Source organism: Urocitellus parryii, chromosome 12 (genome assembly GCF_045843805.1).
Source record: "Urocitellus parryii isolate mUroPar1 chromosome 12, mUroPar1.hap1, whole genome shotgun sequence".
In the NCBI taxonomy this organism is placed as follows: Eukaryota; Metazoa; Chordata; class Mammalia; order Rodentia; family Sciuridae; genus Urocitellus; species Urocitellus parryii.
The window spans coordinates 86194291-86219199 of NC_135542.1; the positions used below are offsets into that span (position 1 = coordinate 86194291).

General features: G+C 35.9%; 1 pseudogene; it reads right to left on the minus strand.

The window, feature by feature from the left end:
• Window positions 1-3689: 3689 nt before the first annotated feature.
• LOC144249797 (non-histone chromosomal protein HMG-17 pseudogene) lies at window positions 3690-4064 on the minus strand (annotated as a pseudogene).
• Window positions 4065-24909: the final 20845 nt, after the last annotated feature.

Sequence of the window (24909 nt, forward strand, 5' to 3'; positions counted from 1 at the left end):
CAGACCATGGGGTAGGTAATGAACTGAAATGCATAAACCACCCCAATGCAAAAATATAAACTGTTGAATTCCTGGTCCTTTATAACTCTGAATGTGACCTTAACTGGAAATAGGGGGAAGGCAGATATAATTAGTTCAGATGAGGTTATACTAGAGTATGGAGGTAACATCCTCATAAAATAGTAGATGATGCTAAGACAGATACCTAGAAGAAGGTCAAATGGCAGCAGAGGCAGAAACTGGAGTGATGCAGCTACAAGAAAAGTAACACCAAGAACTGCCAGCCACGCCCCAGGAAGATTCATGGAAGGCTTCATTTGGAGTTTTTGGAGGGAGCTGGCCCTGCTACCATCTTGATTTTAGACTGCCAGTCTCCAAAACTGTAATGTATGACAACTCTGCTTTTAAGTTAAGTACTTATTTGCAGCAACCCTAAAGAGCTCTAAGATGGAGCTTGATTCAAATTATTAGGAATTACTGAATTTTCTGGAACTTGCCTAATATTGGAGAGACTGAGTACAAGTAACGAAGATTGAACTAAAAATGAGATCTGAGGTTTAATAGTGATTTTGCCAGAAACTAGCTCTGTGATCTTAATCAAATGAGTGTCTGTCCCAGGCTTCTGTAAAATATTTCTATTTTTTTCTCTCAATACTATTGTTTAATGGTTTGTGAGTCATGAGCTGAAATAGATCACATTAGGGAGGGATTGGAAAGGAAGAAATCCATTCAAATTCTTCATCCTTCTAAGTCAAGTGGGCAGATTGGAAGTTGGAGAGAGGATGTTTGATGTGGCTGCTTATTTAGACTCTATCTCATTCTTGAGGTCTGTGGATGACATCTGCTTTTCCACATCACCCATGTCCCTAGGCACCTGGTCTGTATTCAACAAATGTTCACTGGTGTAGCATCCTTTAAAACTGCACTGTGCTAATTCTCTCTGTGTCCCTGAAATCATATATCTGTTTTACATAGGGTAAGGAGAAAGTCCCAACTAAAAGATATAAAGGACTTATCCCTGAGGTCCACTGAAGAAATATGGACTAAAAGACAAACAAAACATAATTATAAGAAAGAACTACAGATATCTGGACATATAGTCACAGGGTGAAGATTTTCGGGATCTTCATTCATAGCACAAAATTTAGTTCTTTAAAAAAAACTTTGTCTACCTGGGACCCCCAAAAAGACTCTATGATTTTGTCTATTTGATACAGCATTTCTACAGTAAAAAAAAAAAAAAAGTCAAATTTTATAAGAACTCTTATCTTGGTTAAGAAGATCTAGAGTCCTTCAATAAGTCTGTTACTTCTCAAACATAATCTAGCCTTAGCAGGGTCATTTATAACAAATAGTCATCTTTGTATTTTGTGGATTGTGATTCTGTGACTTTCTCTAATACGAAGTCAGAAAAGGAAGTGTCTGCTTCCTTCTCATCCTGATAGGTGTCAACAAAGATTCACGGCGTCTCCCAGGAGCTTTTTAGATGAAAGAGAAAACTGCTAGAAACCTCGAGTCCCTTGGACAATTTAGGACAGGTCCAAGTTCTGTTGTTTGATAAAGCATTTAGAAGAGGAAGGTAACTTAGTTCAAGGTATCATGCCCCTAATCAAATGAGTTCCTCTCCCTGGCTTCTGTAAAATATTTCTATTTTTCCTTCCAGTACCATTGTTTGATTGTTTGTGAGTCATGAGCTGAAGCAGATCACATTTGGGGAAGGCTTGAAAAGGAGGAAATCAGGTCAAGTTCTTTCTATTTCCAAGTCAAGTAGGCAGATTTGAAGTAGGAGAGAGGATGTTTGATGTGGCTGCTTATTTAGTCTCTATCTCATTCTTGAGGCCTGTGGATGACATCTGCTTTTCCATATCACCCATGTTCCTAAGCACATGGTCTGTATTCAACAAATGTTCATTGGTGTAACATCCTTTAAAACCACAGTGTGGGTGAAAAAAAAAAAAAAAAGACATGCATTGTGTTCATCCTCTCATTTCTCTGGTTTCTGCATGTTGGCCTAAGGTTTGAGACTGTGGTTCTCCTTACAGCTTCAAGGAGCTGTGGTCATGTGAAGATGACATTTGGTGGACAAAGTGGAGGACCGGTTAGTTTCAGCAAGGATGCCAGCCTGCCAGCAAATCCAGCTCATGCACAGTTAACAAACACGGCTCAAATTCCTAGTAAAGGTCAGCTGGCTCAGTTTCATTTTACAAGGGAAAAAACTTGAATCCAGGGAGGCTATAACTTGTTTGAAAGTGTATCTTTAATACCTTCATTAACTTCAAGCTTTTTATTATTATTATTATTATTATTATTATTATTATTATTATTATCTTTCTTCTTTTTTCTCTTGATAAAGATTGCAGAAATATTTGGGATCCCATTAATTATAAAGATGGAGGAGTTTTCTACAAATCCTTAAAAGTCAGAAATATAATAGGAGTTTTGTATCTTCTTACAGAATAAATGATTGAGGAATAGTCAGATGACTTTTACTACTAACTGCAATTCATTACTAGCTCTGATTTTTCAAACATTTCTAAATCATTTCCTACTCTATCATTCTTTTATCCAATCCTATTCCACTAAAATTTCATCCCCCATCATTACATTTCAAGGGAATAGTCTGTCCAAATTATTGCTCTATGTCTTAAAAAATGGAAACGGGTTTTTATTTTCATTAGTGTTCACATTTTTCACTTAGGCCCTAGATTAATTTATATTATTATTTTCTTTGGTGATATCTGGTATTGTTTTTATACTTAGTACATTATTATAGTATTCACTTTTATTTATTTATTTTTGAGAGAGAGAGATAGAGAGAATTTTTTTAATATTTATTTTTTTAGTTATCAGCAGACACAACATCTTTATTTGTATGTGGTGCTGAGGATCAAACCCAGGCCGCATGCATGCCAGGTGAGCGCGCTACTGCTTGAGCCACATCCCCAGCCCTATTCATTTTTATTTATTTTTTTTTCCAAGCCAAACTGTATCCAGCTTTATTAAAGATACTTTTCATAAACAATCATGGTATTACAGGCAGGACATGGGCAGACAATCATTAACAGTATACAACAACTTTCAAACTCCCTTCTTGAATGGACTACCAAAATCAGAAAGCCACTATAAAACCCAATGAAGTCTTCATTTGATGCTCTGAATAGGGAAAGTTTAGAGTGAGGGTTGACATTTCACATTTAGCATGTTGTTTAACAACTTTTCACAAGCCGACCCTGACTTTCAGGAAATGAAAGGAAAATGGCAAAAATTATTAATCTGAAGATCCACAATCTAGAAAAGGAACTGCTGCTCTTCTGAGGGACACTATTCTCAATGACATCACTGGAAAGTCCAGATTGCCCCACACACTGGTCAAACCAACTGTTGGGAATCAGGTCCCAACAGGTTTAGGGGAGTTAAGTCTATGCCAATGGCAGAGAGGGACAGGAGGACATACAGATGAGTTTGAGTTTTTCCATACCACAAGGCATTTGTGCCAAGGTGGCTATGTGTGCCAACATCAGGGAATCCCTTCCTCTTAGGAACAAAGAGGAAGTCTCTCAAAACTAGAAGGGAAAGGTGTCTTCCCCCACAGCAATCCAGCTTTGGAGACATTCTACTAGTGACATATGCTCCTTCCCCCCCAAAACAACAATGAAGTGTTCTGTGTGCTAACAACATAGCTTAAAAAAAAAAGTAAAACAAAATTCTGCATTTTTATAAAACTTGATAAAAAATAGTATTTCAAACTGTACAGTCACCAGAAGTACACAGTTATCAAAAACGCACACACTTCACTTGGCATCTCCAGCACCTTCAGCTTTCTGTGCCTGGTCTGTTTTGGCATCTCCATTTTCTGCAGGGTTATTCCCATCCTTGCCAGTGTCAGCTTTTCCCTTTTTCCCTTTGGGTACCTTCTCTCCCTTCTTTGCAGGGGCCTTTTTAGGCTTGGGCTCTGGCTTTGGAGGAGCAGGTTTGGCAGACAACCTTGCAGATCTTCTCTGTGGTTCGTCTTTCACCTTGGCGTTATCTCCTTTAGCATCCCCTTCAGCCTTTCTCTTGGGCATGGTGGCGACGGTGGAGGGACGCAGGCGCTGGACGCAGGGATGCAGCGGCGCACGGCTTTGGTCGGTCCGGGGGTCGTTCTCGCCTCTTCTTCTTCACACTGCTCCCCTATTCATTTTTAAAATGGCATAATCATACCCACTTAAGTTGTTTCTTGCCCCCTCTTAAGAGAATGTAGATTCCCCTCCCATACACAGTTTGGAATTCTGGTGCTGTAAGATGCTATAATACTCTACATTTTAATAAAGAATGAAAAGGAAAAGGGAGAATTCAATGTTACTATTAATTGATTTTCAAAACTATGGTTGAATGTGTTTCATAACTATATCGTTCACTTTATTTAGATTTCAAAAATAATAAAATTACTACTAAACTGTTCCCACCTATGTAATATAAACTGTACTACCAAGATTTTCCTAGAAGTAGACACATAGTATAGTCTTAAAAATTATTTTTTGTTGGTTGTGATCTGTTTCTTTGATTTTGTTGACTATTTTTTGTGAACATATTTACAATAAAGAAAAAGTTTTTATGTTATTTTTTAGTGAGCATTATGAAATTAAGGGCCAATGAAGTTCCCAAAGATTCTGATGTCCTTGGCAATAAGTCCTAGAGATTAGTGGCAACACATAAACCCTTGGACAAAGGAATGTTAAAGGAAGACTCATAGGACAATAATAGAGTCTAACCACATTATCAGGACAACTTCTAAAAGCCAAGAAATTTTGCCATGAAGTTGAAAAATATATTGCTTTGCAGTAGACATTATACTCACATAAAACAATTAAACAATTGATATATTTTTATTTTCACATAATCTCGTAATATGAATTGTAAAGAAAGGTTTGCTAATATATTTGGCATGTGAAGTTTGAAAATAACAAACAAGTATCTTAAAATACACTTGAACATATAACACACCATCTAGGTAAGATAGTAAAGATATAAAGAAACTGTAATAAAAATTATAAATAGCATGAATCTGTTCTCTATAAATTTGCCCTTGGGAAAGTTTTATGCCTCTGACTTCCTAACCAGAGCCAAGTAAAATGAGGACCTAGATGTTGTCCACAGAGCTGCAGATGCACAGATCCCTGTTGTAGAGGACTTGGGAACTCATATTTATCAAATTATATTCATTTTTCTCTTTGGCTTGGTTCATGATGTGCCTGCTATTTCAGTGAACTATAAATTCTCAGAGAGTGACCACATTTCACATCTTCACCTAAAGAAATCAGGAAAATATGCTTAGGACTCACATTGTATAGCACAGATCTCTTTCAAAAACAAATTTTCAAATGACAATAAATGAACTATGATTTTACTTTGGAGAACTTCAAAGTTTCCTTCTTAAGCCCTTGCAATACTATAGAATTGTGAATTGATTTAAAAATTACATTGGCTCAGTATTTTTCAGATGTTAAAATAAGATTTCAATTGATCTTACATGGTGTAATGACTAGAAGCAATTGCTCTACTACCTTAATTTATAGTTGTCTCTTAGTATCCAAAGAAGATAGGTTCTAGGACCTCTGATGGATACCAGAATCCATAGAAGTTCAAGTCCCTTTTATAAAATGGACACACAGTATGTGCATATAACCTATGTGTATCCTTTTTTATATTTATTTATAATATATTTGAAATTATCTGTAGATTACTTACAAAACTTATTACATGTAATAAACAATTGTTATATTGTATTGTTTAGGGAATAATATACAAAAAAGTCTAAATGTGGAGAATACAGAAGCAATTTTTTAAAAATATTTCTAATATGTATTTGACTGAAGCTTTTCAAGCAGACCTGTGATATGGAAGTTCAATTCTACTATAAATAAAAATGTGTTATAATTAATTATACTCAAAAATGAGTTCAAGGGTTATAAATGACAATTTATGACTGCCAAAGATTGAATGTGTAATCTACTAAATCTTTATTTCTCCTCCCCCTTATTTCTTTTATAATTATATCAAAATGAATTCTATTGTCATACATAACTAAAAAGAACTAATAAAAAGAGATTAAATATATCACTCAAAATTCATAGGCTAAATTCTTTTTGTTGTTGTTGTTTTTTAAACTGGGGAGTAAAATCAGAGGCACTTGACCACTGAGCCACATCCCCCACCCATTTTGGGGTTTTATTTAGAGACAGGATCTCACTAAGTTGCTCAGTGCCTCACCTTTGCTGAGGCTGGCTTTGAACTTGTGATCCTCCTGTCTCAGCCTCTCAAGTAGTTGGGATTACAGGCGTGCACTACCATGTCCAGCCATCATATGTTGAACTCTAATCTTCAATGTAATAGTATTTAGAGGTCGAGCCTTTGGGGGTAATTGAGTCATAATAGTGGAGTCCTTAAGAATGAGATTAGTCCTTACTAAAAGAAACAGAAAACAAATGATGCTTCTAGGCCACATGAAGATACAGTTAGAAGTGAAGGAAGCTGGCTGTCACCTAACACCAAATCCCTGTGCCTTGTTCTTGAACTTTCTGTACTCCAGAACTGTGATAAATGAATGCTTATTGTTTAAGCCACAAGACTATATTTCTGTTATTGCAGCCTGAACTAATATTTAAAAACCAATAATACTTTTTTTTTTTTTTTTTTGGTGGTGTTGCTCGGGATCAAACCCAGGGTTTTGTGCATGCATGGAAAGTCCAATGATACTTTTTTATATAGATCATGTGACATGATTTTTATCCTCCCAGAGCATTTTGGGGGGACCAAAATGATCTACCCCTACTTTCCTCTCATGTCTAGTGTGGTACTGAATACCAACAAAACAATACATTGTGTGTTTTTCCTTAGATTCATTGAAAAAGCATTCTTCAGATGAAATAACTCATTTTGGACCCTGTGCTAAGACCCTCACTAGCTTCTTTCACAAATGACTTATAAACACCAATGAAAATGTGAAATCGCTGACATAGGCAGCACTTCCAGGAATTATCTTAATGAAGACATACATTACTAAGAAGGGTTAATATTATTTGAAAGTAAAAGCTTTCATGCCAATAGCAGGACCACTCTACATGCATTGCTGGGTCAGCACTATAATGAGGAAAATTGCCTCTACTGCGCTTGTTTGGCAATGCTATTATCATCTATTTTTCTCCCCCCCCACCACCCCTTTTAACAAGAGTAAACTACTTGGAGATGTCCCCATTTATTCTTCTTGTTTCCACTCACCCCTGATCCCACCAAGGCTATGTAAGTGTAGCATTTCAATGACTAAATGAGCTACTTTATCATCTGGTTCACCCTGAAGTCTTTTACATATTTTTCTTGACCTCTAACCTGCAGACTATTATTTTGACAGCTATCATTAATGCTGTGTCCTGAGTAGCCACACGTTGACAAAGATGGATGGTGAGCAGTTGAAAGAAATGGACACCCACTTTCATCTTCCTCTTGATTAAATCTAAACCATCCAAAGCTATTGCATATAGAGCATCCTGTGGCAGAGCTGGAACATAGTAACAGATTTTAGTGGGATACCCCATCAGAAAGCCAAAAAAAGAATTCAACTATGACAGAAATCACATAAACTAAACATCTAGAACTCTACACATTTGATAAATTAGGACTATTCAAGTATGAAATTGAACGAATCAATATGTGGTGGGAATTAAAATCCTTCATACTGCTGGATTGAAGAGGAGCCTTGCTGGTATATTTAACAAAGAAAATCCCAGTGTCAAGAAACATGTGTTCAACTGACATCGTTGGTTGCAAACTTTTATTATGCAGCTTTTAAGTGCAGGCTCCCATTGGAAAGGTCATGTTGGTCTGCTGTGATCATTTATATGGAACACCGTGGTCTGTGGTTGCTCTGTAATTGTGAAGTCATTACCAGCTTTGGACTTACACAGTTTAATTGCCTTTCTCCTCCAGGAAATGACTATGACTGAATTTGTTGACTTAATTGACATTATAGGAAAGGCATCTAGTGAACATAGTAGTGATAGCATCCCAGAAACCAGTAAGCTTCACACTGATAAAGAAGTTGTCCAGCATGTTAAATCTTGATAAGATAAAAGTTCAGACCAACTGAGGAGCCTAGGGTAGCAAAAATAAAATTGGTGGGGAAGGATGTATGATATTGATAAGAAACTGTAGTTGAAATTTGGGTGTTAGCGTGTTCAAAAATTTTATGGTCATTCCATAAAGTAAATGAAGAATAAATATCTTGGGATTGGGAGACAGGAGGAGGAAAATAAAATACGTATACCATATCCAGAGAATGAAACCTCTAAACTAGAAAAATCAAAGGACTAACTGTTCCTAAATGTTATTTTTTTTCCCTAACATTATTAAGACTCCAGTAATTTAATGTTTCTTAATGCCCCCCACAAATTCAAATATAGACCATGAAATGGAAATTTATGTAGGAACAGTCATGAAATAAGTGTGATATTCTTTCATGTCGTGTCGATAAGAATTTGTCTAGAATGGTCTGGGTATGTTTCCTAAAACCTTGGATGATGGACAAAATTGGCTCTTGAGACAACATCTGGTCTAATTATTCTATACTTCCAAACACATTTCTTGGAAAACATCTTACAATATGAAATATTTAAGTTAATTTAATGCTTTCCTCTATTTGCTGACTCCAAGGGGAAAATTGTTAAGCATGAATGTCTCAAGAATACTTCTTCCTGCTTTCTAGTCACTGACAATTATTCAGACAAAAAGGGGAGACGCATGACCATGTAATAGCCACACGTTTTTCTTTCCAAGACAATAACCCCTCATATTTGGCACATCTTTCAACCAGCAAAAAGCACAACAGACCCTCCATATGTTCTGGATTCCGGGTAGCTACTGTAGTATGTTATTTTAAAATATCTCCTCAAAGATCTTGCTTGTAATGAGAAAAGACTGATTTTCTTTTTCCTTTTCTTTGTTAAGGAGAAAATATGGGTAAATAAGCAAATAAGTCTAGTTTATCTTTCAGAGGCTGCTAATTAAGTTTGAGCAAAATACAAAAATTCAACTTTGTGATTGTTAGAACTCTCAACCTCTGATATAATTCTTGATTGGCTATTTTGGCCTTGTGTAACTACAAGCTCAACCTACCCTCTGGTTTGAAGTATTCACTCAGACAAGCAAATAGATATAGGATAACTATAGATTCCAGAGAGGAAAAAAAAAAACTCTTAGAAGAAAAAGGAATCTGTTCATACAAATATTTCTGGCACCTTCTCTAAGCTTACACTAACAGGTAAACACTCAATGAAAATGTTGGGATAAACTTTTAAGCATACACATATTTTAAAAATAGCACAGGAAGATCAGGGTAGAAAACAAAAATTAGAAAAAGGTTGCTGTTGTTGTTGTTATTGTTTTCCAAAAAAAACTAATATTCAGAGTGAGATAAGTTTTCTTTCCAAGTTTGCAGCTTCTTTCCCCCCCAAAAAAAATTTCTGCAAAATACAAGAACTAAAGATGTGTTGGTAAAATAAAATGTGATGATGATGAAGATGGTGAGTTTTTAAAAGCCAGGCTGACAAATTTTTAAACTCAAAAGAGTGCAAATATTTTATATTATCTCTGTTAGTTCTCTAGGACTGTGTTACAAAACCCCACAGACTGTGTAGCTTCAACAACAGAAATTAATTTGCCTGCAGTTTAGAGGTGTCAATAGGATTGGCCTTCTCTCCTTGACTTGTAGATGACCATCTTCTGGTGAATTCTCCTGGTCCTTCTTCTATGTATGTCTGTGTCCTAATGTTCTCCTTTTCTAAAAATACCAGTCCTATTGGATTAGGGGCTGCCTCAAAACTCTCATTTACCCATGGTTACTTTTTTTAAATCCTTATCTCCAAATACAGTTTCATTCTCAGGTGTTGAAGGTCAGGTTAGAACTTCAACATATAAATTTGGGAAGATACAGTCAGTCTATAACAGGACCATAAGTTCTTTGGTTACATGATAGAAACATATTTTACTAATAAATAAGTAAAATTTTTAAGTAGTAAATAATAAAAACTTTATAAGTAGAGACTGACCCAAATTAAACAACAAAAAAGCCTGCTTCAATAATTTATTATTTGCTTTTGTAATTTACCTATGTTTTCTTGGATTAAAAAACAATATGCTTCCAATAAAAGAGTCAGATTGCATTATATTCATCCCTCATGACATGATCCAGGGTTTAAAGATAACTTGAAACTTCACTGGAATTCTCATCCTCATCATCTTCATCAAAAAGAAGCTAACATTTATTAGCTTTCTCATGTCAGACATTGTGATGCACACCTTACAACTACTAATCTAGCTTCACCCTGATGATAATGCTATTTCTTATTATAGGTGAGAAAAATAAGGGAGTAAAATTATTGCATGAAGACATAATTCAAGTAAATGCTGGAGGCTGAGTAGACCTCATTCATATGTGAGTCTGGAATTTCCGTGCATGACTACTTCTCATGACTGACATGACAGATTTAAAAAGCAAAACCTATATTAGCAGTAAACACTAGAGACCTTGATATATACACATAGTAGGAACTTCCAAGAATATCTGCAAGATAAAGACTGTACTGGATGAAATTCTGTTCCAAAATAGCAAGTGGCCAGAAAAAGAGACTAAGAGAGCCAAGCACAGCATTGCCAATATTTCCTGGAATAAAGGAGAGCTGCAGGAGTGGGTGAATCCAGCCTGAGTAGGAGCTTATCAGCATTCTCACTGCCATTATGGATGGCCAAGGACAGGAAAGAAGGAAAAGAAAGCTGGAAAAGAGACTTTTTTTTTTAAAGAGGACAAAATCATGAAATGATATGGAAGACAATTAAATTGACAAAATACTGAACTTTTGTGAGTGATTTAGACTCCCAGGATTCTTTTTTTTTTTAATTGGTTGTTCAAAACCTTACAAAGCTCTTGACATATCATATTTCAAACATTAGTTTCAAGTGAGTTATGAACTCCCATTTTTACCCCAAATACAGATTGCAGAATCACATCGGTTACACATTCACCTTTTTACATAATGCCATACTAGTAACTGTTGTATTCTGCTACCTTTCCTATCCTCTACTATCCCCCTCCCCCGCCCCATCTTCTCTTTCTATCCCATCTACTGTAATTCATTTCTCTCCTTGTTTTTCCTTCCAATTCCCCTCCCAACCTCTTTTATGTAGTTTTTTATAACAATGAGGGTCTCTTTCCATTTCCATGCAATTCCCCTTTTCTCTCTCTTTCCCTCCCATCTCGTGTCTCTGTTTAATATCAGTCTTTTCTTCCTGCTCTTCCTCCCTGCTCTATTCTTAGTTGCTCTCATTATATCAAAGAAGACATTTGGTATTTGTTTTTTAGGGATTGGCTGGCTTCACTAAGCATAATCTGCTCTAGTGCCATCCATTTCCCTGCAAATTCCATGATTTTGTCATTTTTTGGTGCTGCGTAATACTCCATGGTGTATAACTGCCACATTTTTTTAATCCATTCATCCATTGAAGGGCATCTGGGTTGGTTCCACAGTCTAGCTATTGTGAATTGTGCTGCTGTGAACATCGATGTGGCAGTATCCCTGTAGTACGCTCTCTTAAGGTCTTCAGGGAATAGACCAAGAAGGGCAATAACTGGGTCAAATGGTGGTTCCATTCCCAGCTTTCCCAGGAATCTCCATACTGATTTCCAAATTGGCCGCACCAATTTGCAGTCCCACCAGCAATGTACAAGAGTACCCTTTTCCCCACATCCTCTCCAGCACTTGTTATTGTTTGACTTCACAATGGCTGCCAATCTTACTGGAGTGAGATGGTATCTTAGGGTAGTTTTGAATTGCATTTCTCTGACTGCTAGAGATGGTGAGCATTTTTTCATGTATTTGTTGATTGATTGTATGTCCTCCTCTGAGAAGTGTCTGTTCAGGTCCTTGGCCCATTTGTTGATTGGGTTATTTGTTGTCTTATTGTCTAATTTTTTGAGTTCTTTGTATACTCTGGATATTAGGGCTCTATCTGAAGTGTGAGGAGTAAAAATTTGTTCCCATGATGTAGGCTCCCGATTTACTTCTCTTATTGTTTCTCTTGCTGTGAAAAAACTTTTTAGTTTAAGTAAGTCCCATTTGTTGATTCTTGCTGTTAACTCTTGTGCTATGGGTGTCCTGTTAAGGAATTTGGAGCCTGATCCCACAACATGTAGATCGTAGCCAACTTTTTCTTCTATCATAAGCAGAGTCTCTGATTTGATATCAAGGTCCTTGATCCATTTTGAGCTCACTTTTGTGCATGGTGAGAGGAGGGGATTCAGTTTCATTTTGTTGCATATGGATTTCCAGTTTTCCCAGCACCATTTGTTGAAGATGCTATCCTTCCTCCATTGGATGCTTTTAGCCCCTTTATCAAATATAAGATAGTTGTAACTTTGTGGATTAGTCTCTGTATCCTCTATTCTGTACCATTGGTCCACCCGCCTGTTTTGGTACCAGTACCATGCTGTTTTTGCTACTATTGCTCTGTAGTATAGTTTGAAATCTGGTATCGCTATACCACCTGATTCACACTTCCTGCTCAGAATTGCTTTTGCTATTCTTAGACTCCCAGGATTCTAAGCTGGCATAAAAAGACAAAATCCAACTGTGGACTTGTTGAAATTTAAAAAAAAAATAACACCAACCTTAATATCCCAAATAGGAGACTGTATTTTTAAAAAGCATCGCATATTTCACATATTCACTAGAAGACAAAGCAAATATTTAAAATTATGATTTTTCATGATTATCTGTAAATATTGAGATTCCTCAAAATTGTTTAGGCAAAATATCAATAACAACAAGTATTTTGATACTATAAGATTCTAAGCTTACAATACAATGTTAATACATTTTATTAACATAGAAAAGAGATTGAAAATCATTGCATGCATTGAAAAACATGCACCATAAAGTAGTACTGCCTGCTGTGGTGGTAGAAAGGCAAAAGTTTGTGCTGTTTTTCTGCTGTTTTACACATGTCACCTAAAAAGATATGTTATGATGAAAATGACACTATTTTCAAAACTCAAGAGGAGAAAATTGAAGATAGTTCACAGCAAAAGGGCCTCTTAAAACCAGAAGAGGAAACTTGCCCCCAAATAAGAGAAGTCAACTATGATGCTGGATAGGCTAGAGCACTTCTTCAAGGGAATAGAGAAAAAATGAGGGAGAATGCCACATCTTCCAGGCTCCAGAAAAAGCAGAGGAGGTAAATTCAAGCTGGTGTGAAGCTTGGGAAGTACATAATGAATCCTGTTAATGTAGTACTTGAAAGTGTAAAGATTTATATAACTAAAATCCAGCGGATTGCCAATGGGCCACTACTGCAACACAAAGACTTTCAATTCTTATCAGAACAAAATCAACTGGGGAACTATTTAAAAATACTGAACCGTACCATGTGTGGTGTAGCACACCTGTAATCCCAGTGACTCAGGAGGCTGAGGCAAGATGATTGCAAGTTCAAAGGCAGCCTCAGCAACTTAGCAAGTCTCTAAGCAACTTAGCCAGACCCTGTCTCAAAATAAATAATTGGAAGGTATAAGGATGTGGCTCAGTGGCTAAGGGTCCCTAGGTTCAATACCCAGTACCAAAAAATAAAAAAATAAAATCTTATTCCTGATTCCCTCCAAGACCATGACAGACCAATTAAATCAGACTCTGGTATAGGAACCAAGCAGTATTTCCCCCACCCCAAAGTTATATAACCTAAGAGATAATGTGCAACTAAGATTAAAGAAAACTGGTCTAACTCTAAATAAGCAGCTTGTTAAACAGAGGGAATATGAGTGATTTTATCCTTGACACATTCTTGGTTGAGAATGCGGTACTTAAAATGTTGAATGCATATGGCTTAATGTGAATCCTCTCATGATAAGGAATAAATTTTACCTTCCTTTACAAGGAAATGACAAACTCCTAGCCAAGACCATCATCCACCACTTAGAGTCACACAGAACTAAGTATACACAAGTGCCATTTACAGGTGATTATAAGAAGGAAATAAAAAGCCTTCAGAAAAGAAGGAGTATCTTCCAGTCCTCTCGGAGATTTGGACTTCCTCTCCTCTCTGCTTCCAAAGCCCCTTTCAATAGCTCTAATGGTGTCCTTGTGTGCATATGGCTTCTTCTTGGCCTGGTAGTGCTTTACACATGGACTGTGCCTTCTCTACCTCATTACCATCAGCATCTGGCATACAGTAGAAGCTTAATAAATGTTTGTTGATTGGATAAAAAGACAAAATGTCAGTCATTAGTATTTCTATCCTATCCCTTTCAGTTCTCTGAGTCTAGAATTTGTGGTAATACTTTTTAATCTTTCCAACATCCCCACATTTTCTCTCCACTTTTATGAATTTTCTCCATACCTCTTATTTTTATGTCACTTGATAACCACCAGGTTGCATGACAAAAGACTGTAAACAATTCTAGAATACACGACAACATTGTCCCCAAGTAGGTGTTAAGAATGTCAAAAGCTACCAAGAGCATTTAGCAGTGTACATGGTAAGCTGTATTGTTTTCAATTTGCTTCAAAGTCTCTGACTTAATATGTATCAAGTTATTTATGTAGACTAGTCTAGACCATCTGGGGGATAAAAAAATAACTGGGGCAAACCAATTTAACATATTCAGGTAGATGACCCATAGATCACGTGGTCTGGGCTTCCTCAATTAAAGATAACATTTCTGGAAGCAAATGGCTTTGGCAAGGACAAATCCAGTGTGTTCTGAGATGACCATGCTCACTCTTCCTTGAAATCATCCATCCTCAAGGATGTCAGCTGAAGTTCAAACATTCCAGTACCCTTGTGGGTTAAACTGATTCCATGGAACTTTAAAGATTAAGACATGGCACCACCCATGTGCCAGGTGGACAATGGATACTTTTACACTAGAGGTCAACTAGCAGTAATTGCCTGCCCAAGAAATGATATGCTTACCCCAGAAAACATCTGCAATCTTTAGTTATATACACGGTGCAATGCTGATTTAAGATACTGGGTATTAGAAAGAGAGGCACCGTGATTTATTTTAAAACCATAGCAACTGTAATTAATCATTGCAATGAAGAAAATATGAAATGAATTTTAAGAGATGCTACATAGCCTGCCTGTATGAATAGGACATTTTAGAACAAGAATTAAAATGTTTACCATAGAATATTTTGTGTTTATGCCATTGAAATAGTTAATTGAGGTTTCATTTTTTGAAAAGCTTTGGTGAGAGGAAAATTGCATGGGTCTGTTTCACATATTCTGCTTCTTTTCCTGTATCCAGTTCCTTTTCTTCCTCTACAAATCTTAATGTAACTGAGTTGGAGTTAAGACCTTAAAACTTGAGATCAAAAAAACAATATCCTATAATCTTTGTTTTGGCTTCTTCTCCACCAAACAATTCAAATTATATTGCTAATGTCATTGCTGATATTGGATAACAGTAAAAGCTTTATTATAGCTTGCATATCAATCCAGAAGAGGAAAGACCTAATGCAGTCATATTTCAGAGGATGTTACCATGGATATCAATCTATGTATCCATCTTTCTGTAGTAACAGCAAGTTTCCGTGATTCTTCATTAAAATCATTAATTTTTATTGGAAGAGTCACTATTATTCGTTGAAATATAATGAGGACTATTCATACCGTAGAACTGTCGTATGTCTTACTCTGTATTCAGAGAACTGCTTGCTGCATATTATAACATTCTATATCTCACAGGAAGCAAGTGGAAAAAATCACTATTTTTTTTTAAGTATCCCCACATACACAGAGACATATAAATGCTTGGGAGCACCTTACCCCCTGGAAATTAGGTAGATATTTAGCAAGTAATTACAGAAAGATTAATATATTTCTTTGCAAGGTGATAACAATAAAAATTGAGACAGAATGAACGGAAAGAGTTGCTAATACCATAGCTCAAATCTGAATAAAACCTCTTGTACCTTCCCAATTCGACAGTTCAGGAGCCTTTTGTTAAAATAAAAATGTAGCAGATCATAGATGAAAAAGGAAGGTTCAATACTGAAAGTTGCTTCTAGCTTGAGGGAGGAAGTGAACAAAACACAGTCATTTATCAGTACCTGTCAGTTCCTCAATGAATTTGTGACCTTACTTGGGGTATCGTGACCTCTCTTAAAATAAGGCTCTAAGAGCCCGCAACCTATACGAAGAAAATCTAGTAATAGTCTTAGTTAGCCACAGTGTATTACATTTTCTTTTAACCACTAACTTGAGTGTAAATTAAAAGGGACATGGTCTTGGTTGTCCTGCAGTATAAGTCCCCCACCCCAATATTTTATTATGAAAATTCTCAAAACTACAGAAAATGTGAAACAATAATACAGTGAATATCCTATGTGGGAATCTTTTTTTTTTACAGCATGTGAAAAGTCTTCTATATCTTTGATGTAACCAATATCATTTAAATTGAAAATTTTATGTCCACATATATAGCTTATTAAATCTGAAAATTATGCAAAGAAATAATTAAGAGAAGATGAAGATCAGTTAGTAAAAACATAACTTAATGATGAATAGATCCATATGATGGCTGTTAGAATTACTCAAATATTAAATATTACTTAAATACAACCCCCCCTTTTATTTTCACTACTGGAGATTGGACTCAGGGGTGCTTGACCACTTAGCAGCATCTCTGGTCCTTTTATTTATTTATTTATTTTTATTTTGAAACAGGGTCTCACTAATTGCTGAGACTCTCACTAAATTGCAGAGGCTTTCCACAAACTCATGATCCTCCTGCCTCCAGCTCCCAAGTCACTGGGATTGTAACTGTGCACCACCATGCCTGTCCCAAATACAATTTAATATAGCAGTCATTTGAAACCAACTATCACTGATATATTGCATGAAAGAAACAATAACATTTTGGGGTCTCATCAAATTGTGGTGCATGTGTGAGAAGAGTGTCAATGGATACAGCAATACAATGTTGCTTTATTGCAGTGTTTCCACAGTGTGGGAGAGTCTATCACTGGTAGGATTGCTCTCTACACTAAATAATGTAAAACATTAATGGTAGAAGTGCCTGTCAGCCCTTCTGACTTCTCAAGGAGAAAGCATCAGTTTCATAGGAGTGTGTCTAAAGGCATTTCTGCCTATCTGAATGTCCATTTTTATGACTGACCCTTCAATACAAACATAACCTAGTGGAATTAATAACATTGATATTCAATAACATTGATATTCTTTTTCTTGAGTACCTTCTTTTTAAGGTTGTTGAATATTGCTTTTATTTATGGTTATGATACAAAATTTCCCTCCCACAAATTTAAGTTAAAGCGTGAATTTATTTGAAGAAAAATTAAGCAAATAATGATATAGGTATAGTACAGATAATTATGGGCAGAAATTATAAAGATAGTCATTAAATGCCTAAAATAGGGGAAATATTATTTTAATAGTTACTACTGGACAAAATTTTGAAAAAGATACTGACAAGATATTTCAAATGAGGAAGTCCATCAAAATATATAGTTTGCACCTTTCTCTATTTATTAAAGCCTGATTCCAGGTGCTGCCCTTGCCTAGAATTTAGATACATCCCCACAAATTGTGCTCATGATTGAAAACTCTAAAGGTGACCAAAGGTTCTGTTTTCTTGAGAACTCTCAATCCTTTGAAAGCACTGTTTTTATTGATCAAGGGGAGATGGAGGAAAATACTCTAATTCATTCCTTATTTCAGTCCAGTTTGTAATTTGAAAATCTTGATTTATAATATAACAAGCTGTCTTGACTAGGTGATGTCTAAGTCCTGAAAACATAGGTAGATAAATACAGGTTGTGATTGTTTAAAATATGAAGTGAATTCTGTATCACCAAAGGTCTTAAATTGTTGGCACTTGACTCCCTGCAGACTATAGGAGTACATTTCTTCATCTATCATCATGGTGAAGTACTCTTTATAACAAATCCAGAATCTAGGATGGGTGACCAGACTCATCATGCTCTGTAATATGAGCCATTTAGAGATAGATTTCTTTAGTGAATAAGGTGAATAAAAGATTAAATTCAGCCATAAGAGTTTTAAATGTTAATTTTATACCAGCATTTTTATACAGTTCAAAGAAATCATATCTTCTCTCACCTACTCCCTCCCCTTTGTTTTCATGATTTTGTGGAGTGGGACAGGGGTGGTTAACAGGGCAAAGAATGTACCAAATACCATTTGACAGAACATAGAGGCCAGCAATGGTTATTCTCTCTCTCTCTCTTTCTCTCTCTCTCTCTCTCTCTCTCTCTCTCACTCACTCCTTCTCTCCTCTCTCCCCCTCTCTCTCCCTTCTCTCTCTAACACACACACACACACACACACACACACAAGAGAAAAAACTTTTCTTCCAAAATAGAATTGTTTTTATATTTCAATTATTACAATGTTCAGTCATTTGATTTTATTTTTTTAAAAAAATCAATTTCTATGTGGAATTTCGAACTATTTCAAGAAGAGTTTCCATATATATATATATATATATATATATATATATATATATATATATTTTTTTTACAGATTTTGAATCTTTAAAATGTCCCAGTAGTTGTAACAGAGTAATTTAGGTACATCCTCTTATTGTAGGAAGAATATTTGGAGTTAATCATGAGTATCTTCTAGCTAGAGACCAGGATCACACTTTTTTCTTCTTATCTCTATTTCACTATGGCCTAGTAAGACTTAGGATCAAAGGTCAGATTTTTCTAACCATATATGGAAACATATTTCTAATGTTCATAACAACTTTTAAATTGTGTTTTAAATCACATTCAAAATTTCATTTTCAATATACTTTCTCATCCAGGATCATATTAATTATATTAACCCTAGCACCATGACATGGAAGCTAATGGACCATGCCTAATGGATCAGAGTTTAATTAGCCCTGCCATTGTTTTGCTCAATGTAGACCAAGCCTATGTTGTAGGCTTAAGAGACAGGAATATGGTGTGGACACAGTAAGTTGGATGGTTGAGAAAAATATGGTAGAATGAATAGATAAAAGGTCATTGCATATTCAATGTGATTTTAATTCCACTATTGACCATAGGTGTAGAATTCAATTATGATTGTAAAAGCATTGTGGTTATGTACACTAGATGTCACTTTTTAGATGGAAAAAAATGAGCTTCAAACATAATATTTAAGGCTTCTAGCAAATTGTTGAAATTAATATTGTTCAATATGATCCACTTTAAAATCTACACTAAGTAGAACATGAAATCTATGACAATCGGTAGATTATTTCTCCCTTTAGAAGCCTTTGATTGGGGACCCCTATTTTAATTCCATTTGAGGAAAAGAGCTTACCTTCATATTAAATAGAAAAAAACTCCTCAATTTCCATGTCTATTCATTTTTTATTTAAAATGACAGAGTAGTTTAATAAGAGAAAAAATTGATTTTTTTTTTCAGGCAAGCCAATATTCTTTCTTTTGTCAAGTGTTACAATAAAATGATGGGGGATGTCAATTTATTCTCTTATGCCAAAACAGAGAATTATCCAGAATATCAGATAGGAACTTCCTATTTTCCATGAGCAAACCTATCAACCTCCTTCCAAGTTCATCCCAGCATTTGGGATCTGGATCCAATTATGTCTCATTCTCTTGGGAACATTATACCACTGGCCATTTATCCTCTTACCTGCATTTTCAAACTCTCCTATCATATTTTTTCTATCAATGTTTAAGCAAACCGAAAAGTCTCTTTCAATCTTTTTTTTTAAACAATCTTAAAACCCCTCCCCTTATTTTCTATCCATTTCTCTGCAATTTCCCCAGATACTCCTGCTGCTGTGGCCTCCCACTGAACCTTCATGGTGATTCCCCTCCAGGAAGATTTCCTCCCTCCTTCACACCCAGGGCTCTTCCATGCACTTACTCGCTGACATATTTCAAGGACATATTTCTAAGGTTGTTGTGGTTTGGTTTCTGCAGAAGCAGATCCAGGAATGAGAATTTGAGGGTAAGTTGTTTATTTTGGAGTGATCACAGGAAACACCAGTGGTGGAGTGGGGAAGTGAGAAGGGGAAGGAAGCCAATCAAAGGTGCATTATCAAGCCAGCTCCACTGTGAGCTGATGGGTCTCAATCCCACTGGGTTCACGGTGCAGGCTGGTTCAACCACAGGTAGATTCAGCAGTATAATATCCCCCTCTTCAAGAACATGACAAATCTATATTTTTCTGTCTGCTTAAAATATAGGTTATATTGACATATGCAATCTCAGAGCATTGTGTTATTTATTATCTGTTCTGTGGAAATATGATATGTGTATAATTAATTCAAATTGGTTTGTCTTTTTAAAATAAATTTTACTGTGTATATTTGAAGTCTACATGGTATAAGGTACATAAGAATAGTGAAGTGCTTTCTATAGTGAAGCAAATTAACATATCTGTTGTTTCATATATTTACTTATCACCTGTGTTAAATTCTATTTATTTAACAAAACTCCTTAATACAATATAATTCTATTAACTACAGTCCTCATGTTTTACAATGGATCTGTAGAGTCGTTTATTCTATACATCTATTTTGTATCTTTTGACCTATGTCTCTCTCTTTCTTTTCCCCCTCTCTGTTCTGGGAACTAATGCTTTATTCTCTATTTCTGTATAATGACCTGTCTTTATTTTTTTTTAGATTCCACATACAAGTGATATCATGCATATATTTCATTCTGTGTCTGATCTACTTAACTTAGCATAATACCTTCCAGATTTATCCATGTTGTGGCAAATGGTAAGATCACTTTCTTTTCTAAGGTTGCATTATATTCTATTGTATATACACCACATTTTCTTTATCCATTTGTTCACCAACAGACACTGAGATTGTTTCCATAACTTAACTATTGTGAATAATGTCATAGGAATGTGGGAATGCATACATCTTCATGAGGTAGTGAATTCATCTTCTTTGGGCATATGCCTAGAAAAGAGATCACTCACTTATATGTTAGTTCCTTATTTAATCTCTCTAGGAACCTCCACACTGTTTTCCATAATGACTGCACCAATCTACAGTCTCACCAAGAATGTACTAGGGCTCCCTTTCCTCCATACCCTCACCAACATTTGCTATCTCTTATCTTTCTTATAATTGTCATTTTAAGATGTATGAAGTGGTATGTTATAGTGATTTTAACTTGCCTTTTCTTGATACTCAATGATGTTGAGTATTTATACTGGTGGCCATTTTTTATGTCTTCTTTGGAGAAATGTCTAAAAGGTCCTTTGCTCATTTTGAAAATCAAATTGTCTGACTGCTATTAAGTTGTAAGAGTTCTTTATTCATTTTAGATATTGACCCCTTTATCAGATATGTGTTTTGCAAATATTTTCTCCTATGCTATAGGTTGTATTTTTGTTAATTGTTTCCTTTATTGTGCAGAAGCTGTTTAATTTGAAGTATTCCTATTTCATTTTGCTATTATAAGCTTAATGGTTTGGTGTGACACGCCCTCCCCCCCCCCAAAAAAAAAAAAAAACCTCATTGCCAAACTCAACATCAAAGAATTTTCCCACTATTTTCTCCTCTAGGAGTCTTATAGTTTCAGGTCTTAAATTTAAGTCTTTTACCCATTTTGAGTTAACTGTTTTTTTTGCATGATGGAATATAAGGGTCCAAATCCATTTTTATTTTGCAGTGTGAAATTTGAAATTCACTATTCTCAGCTCCATTTATTGAGGAGACTATCATTTCCCCAGTATTTTTATTGATGCCTTGTCAAAATTTAGTTGACCATAAGTGTTTGGATTTATTTCTGGTCTCTTTATTCTGCTCCAGAAGAGATGTGTCTGCTTTTATGCTAGTGCCATACTGTGTAGATTACTACAGCTTCAGCAATGAAATTATAAATCAGGAAGTGTGATGCTTCCAACTGCTTTCCTCTTTCTCAGTATTACTTGGGCTATGCATGATTTTCTGTGGCTCCACATGAATTTTAGGATTGTTTTCTCTATTTTTGTAAATGCTGTTGGAGTTTTGGTGGGGATTATGTTGAATCCCTATATTCCTTTTGGTATTATGGATCTTAACAACATTAATTCTTTGTTTTCTTGGTTTGTTTTGTTTTTGTTTTTCTTTGGTACTGGCATTGAACCCAGGGACACATTGCCACTGAGTCACATCCCAGCCCTTTTTATGTTTCCATTTTGAAGCAGGGTTTTACGGAGTTGCTGAGGCTGGTCTTGAACTTGTGATCCTCCTGCCTCAGCCTCCCAAATCACTGGGATTATAGGCTTGCACCACCACACCCAGTACAACAATATTAATTCTTCTAATCCATGAACACATGATCACTTTGTATTTCTAAATTGGTTTAAAAGGTGTATTACCCTATCTCAAGGAAAGAGAAGAGACCAACATCACCAAAATAACTTCAGTAATAAGTATCATTAAATTAACATGTGCCATGTAGATTATCAGACAGATCTACACTCTTTGACTCTAGTGAGAACGTAGTGCTCCTCCTTTTGACAGGCCACCTATCTGCTCCACTTATTTAGGAACATCTTCTTGGTTCTTGATTTATCCTTCTTGCTCCTGTTTTGCAGGCAGCAAATCTTCCATTTTATAATATTCTAGTTTCTGTTCTTCTGAAGGATCTTCCCAGAACTCTTTGTCATCTTTATTCCATCCTCTCAGTCCTTTGCCCAGTGACAAGTAAGTGCGCAGAGATTCCTTGCTCATGCCACCTGTACTGTGAACTCATTATAAAACTAATAACATTAACTAAATGGGATGGGGGAATGTGGCATGTGTTGGAAATAATAACAGAGTGCCTATAGGCTTAAGGAAGGAAAAAGTGGGGGTCGAGTGCAGGACCATGCCTTACAATCACCAAGGGATAAAAGCTTGGTCCCCTACATCTGCCTCTGAGAGACTACAACCCACGTGACTCTGGGAGATGGTGTTGCTTATTTGAGGATATTATGATCAAAACTGTTATATACAAAGCACCCAGATCTGCCAAGTTGCTAGAGTCATTTCTTTGCCTAAGAAGAAAAATAAATAATAGTATGTACCTACATCATGTTTTTTGTATAGATTAAATGAGATACTTCTCATACGTATTAAACATGGTGCCTAGCATATAATGAACACTCATTCAACATAGACTGTAGGGAAAATAAAGATCCTGTCAGTATCTGCCTATCATGATTTTCTCCCAGGCAAAGTTTCTGTGTGTGGCCAACATTGAAGCACCTGCTCTTGTTTTCTCTCTCTCTGACCCCCCCAAAAAAAAATTGTGTAAAGATAAGGCTTTGTTTGGCACTTCCAAATATTTCTACTTGGCCTTTTCCAAGTTCCCATTTCCAGGTGTGAACCAGGTGTGTCCAATTCCAAAAGGCACAGATAATACATATCCCACCTGCCCAACAGTCACCAGCATAGCTGGTATTTACTTTTGTGGGTTTTTCCTTGGGAGAAGGGATTTTAAATTGCCTTTTGAGAATGTATTTATTTTAATTACCATCATATATGCAATTATATATTTGACCCACTGATAACTCTTCTCATATTGAAGACATTGACCCGTTGGTACTAACTTTAGGATCATATATGCCTGAAGAATTAAAAGTGTCCTGGAATCTGGAGTTATGGGGTTCCACTAAGGTGCCAGGGCAATACAGGATACACACTTACATCATGCTTCCTTGTAAACTGCAAATTTAGATGAGAAATGCACATTCTCGGATTCCTAGGTTTCTTTCCCTTCTACTCAGCACTTGTGAGCAGCATAGGATGTACGTACTCTTTCCCTACAAAGAAGCTCCCTCTGATAGAAGAGTCATAACATGGGACAAAGCACTAAAAGAATCAGAATTTTCATCTTTAAAATAAAAAGAAGACCTCCTTCCTCTCATACTGATTTGTTCAGGTTAGCAATTCTTTTAGTGTCTAGCTACTGAATTCTTAAGTGTGAAGTGCAGGCTCACTTTTTAAATTAAAATTAAATATCAACTATGAAAGCAAACTCTGCTGTCAACGATTTAAAAATGTTTAAGTAACAATATTCAACTTTGCTTTAAATGAGCCATGAAACAGTTCTTTTAATGAAGGGCTAAGTGTAACATTTATAAATACATACAAAACATACACGTAAGTGCACACACAGAGCCCACGTGGATGTGCCTTGTCTAACCATGGGGGACATTGATCAGGAGATACATGCACCTCTGAAACCTCTGCACCTTCACTTCACATGGAGTTGGGAGGTTGCAGGTACTCCCTGTTGTGAGTTATGGCTTATATAATCATTTGCTCAGCTGAGTAGCAGTCTAATGATTTGCAATCAGCAGTGCTTTCTCCTGATTCAGCTGATGTCTCAGCTTCTTCACAGTGTTCATTAAGTAATTTTTTTGATATTTATGTTCTACTCTTGTACTTTATTTTCTAGCACTGTGGTTACTGTGTAGGAAATCCCTGACAGCTAAGTTTAATCACCACCAAGAAGAGACTCAGTTCATTTCATATTTGTTTATGTTTCGTTATTCAAAAATTGCCTGCAACTAAATAATGCATTATGATCCAATTGGTTGTGTTGCTGTGGTAGTTGCAGCAGATCGGGTGGTGCTAGGAGGGCTGAAGGATCAAAGAAATGGCAGCTAGGAGCAGGGAGGTAAAGTCAAGATCAGATTAGGTTTGTCTTCACAGCACCAGACAGGAAAAGCAAAGAGTTGAAAAAAATTTTTAACTGTCTCAGTTGATTTTGAAAATAATCTGCTCAGAACAGACAAAAGTCATCAATGGTGACAGGTAAGCAGCTAACTTAAAAAAAGAAAAAAAAGGATGGTATAGAAATTAGACATGGGTCCTATCCTGATTAT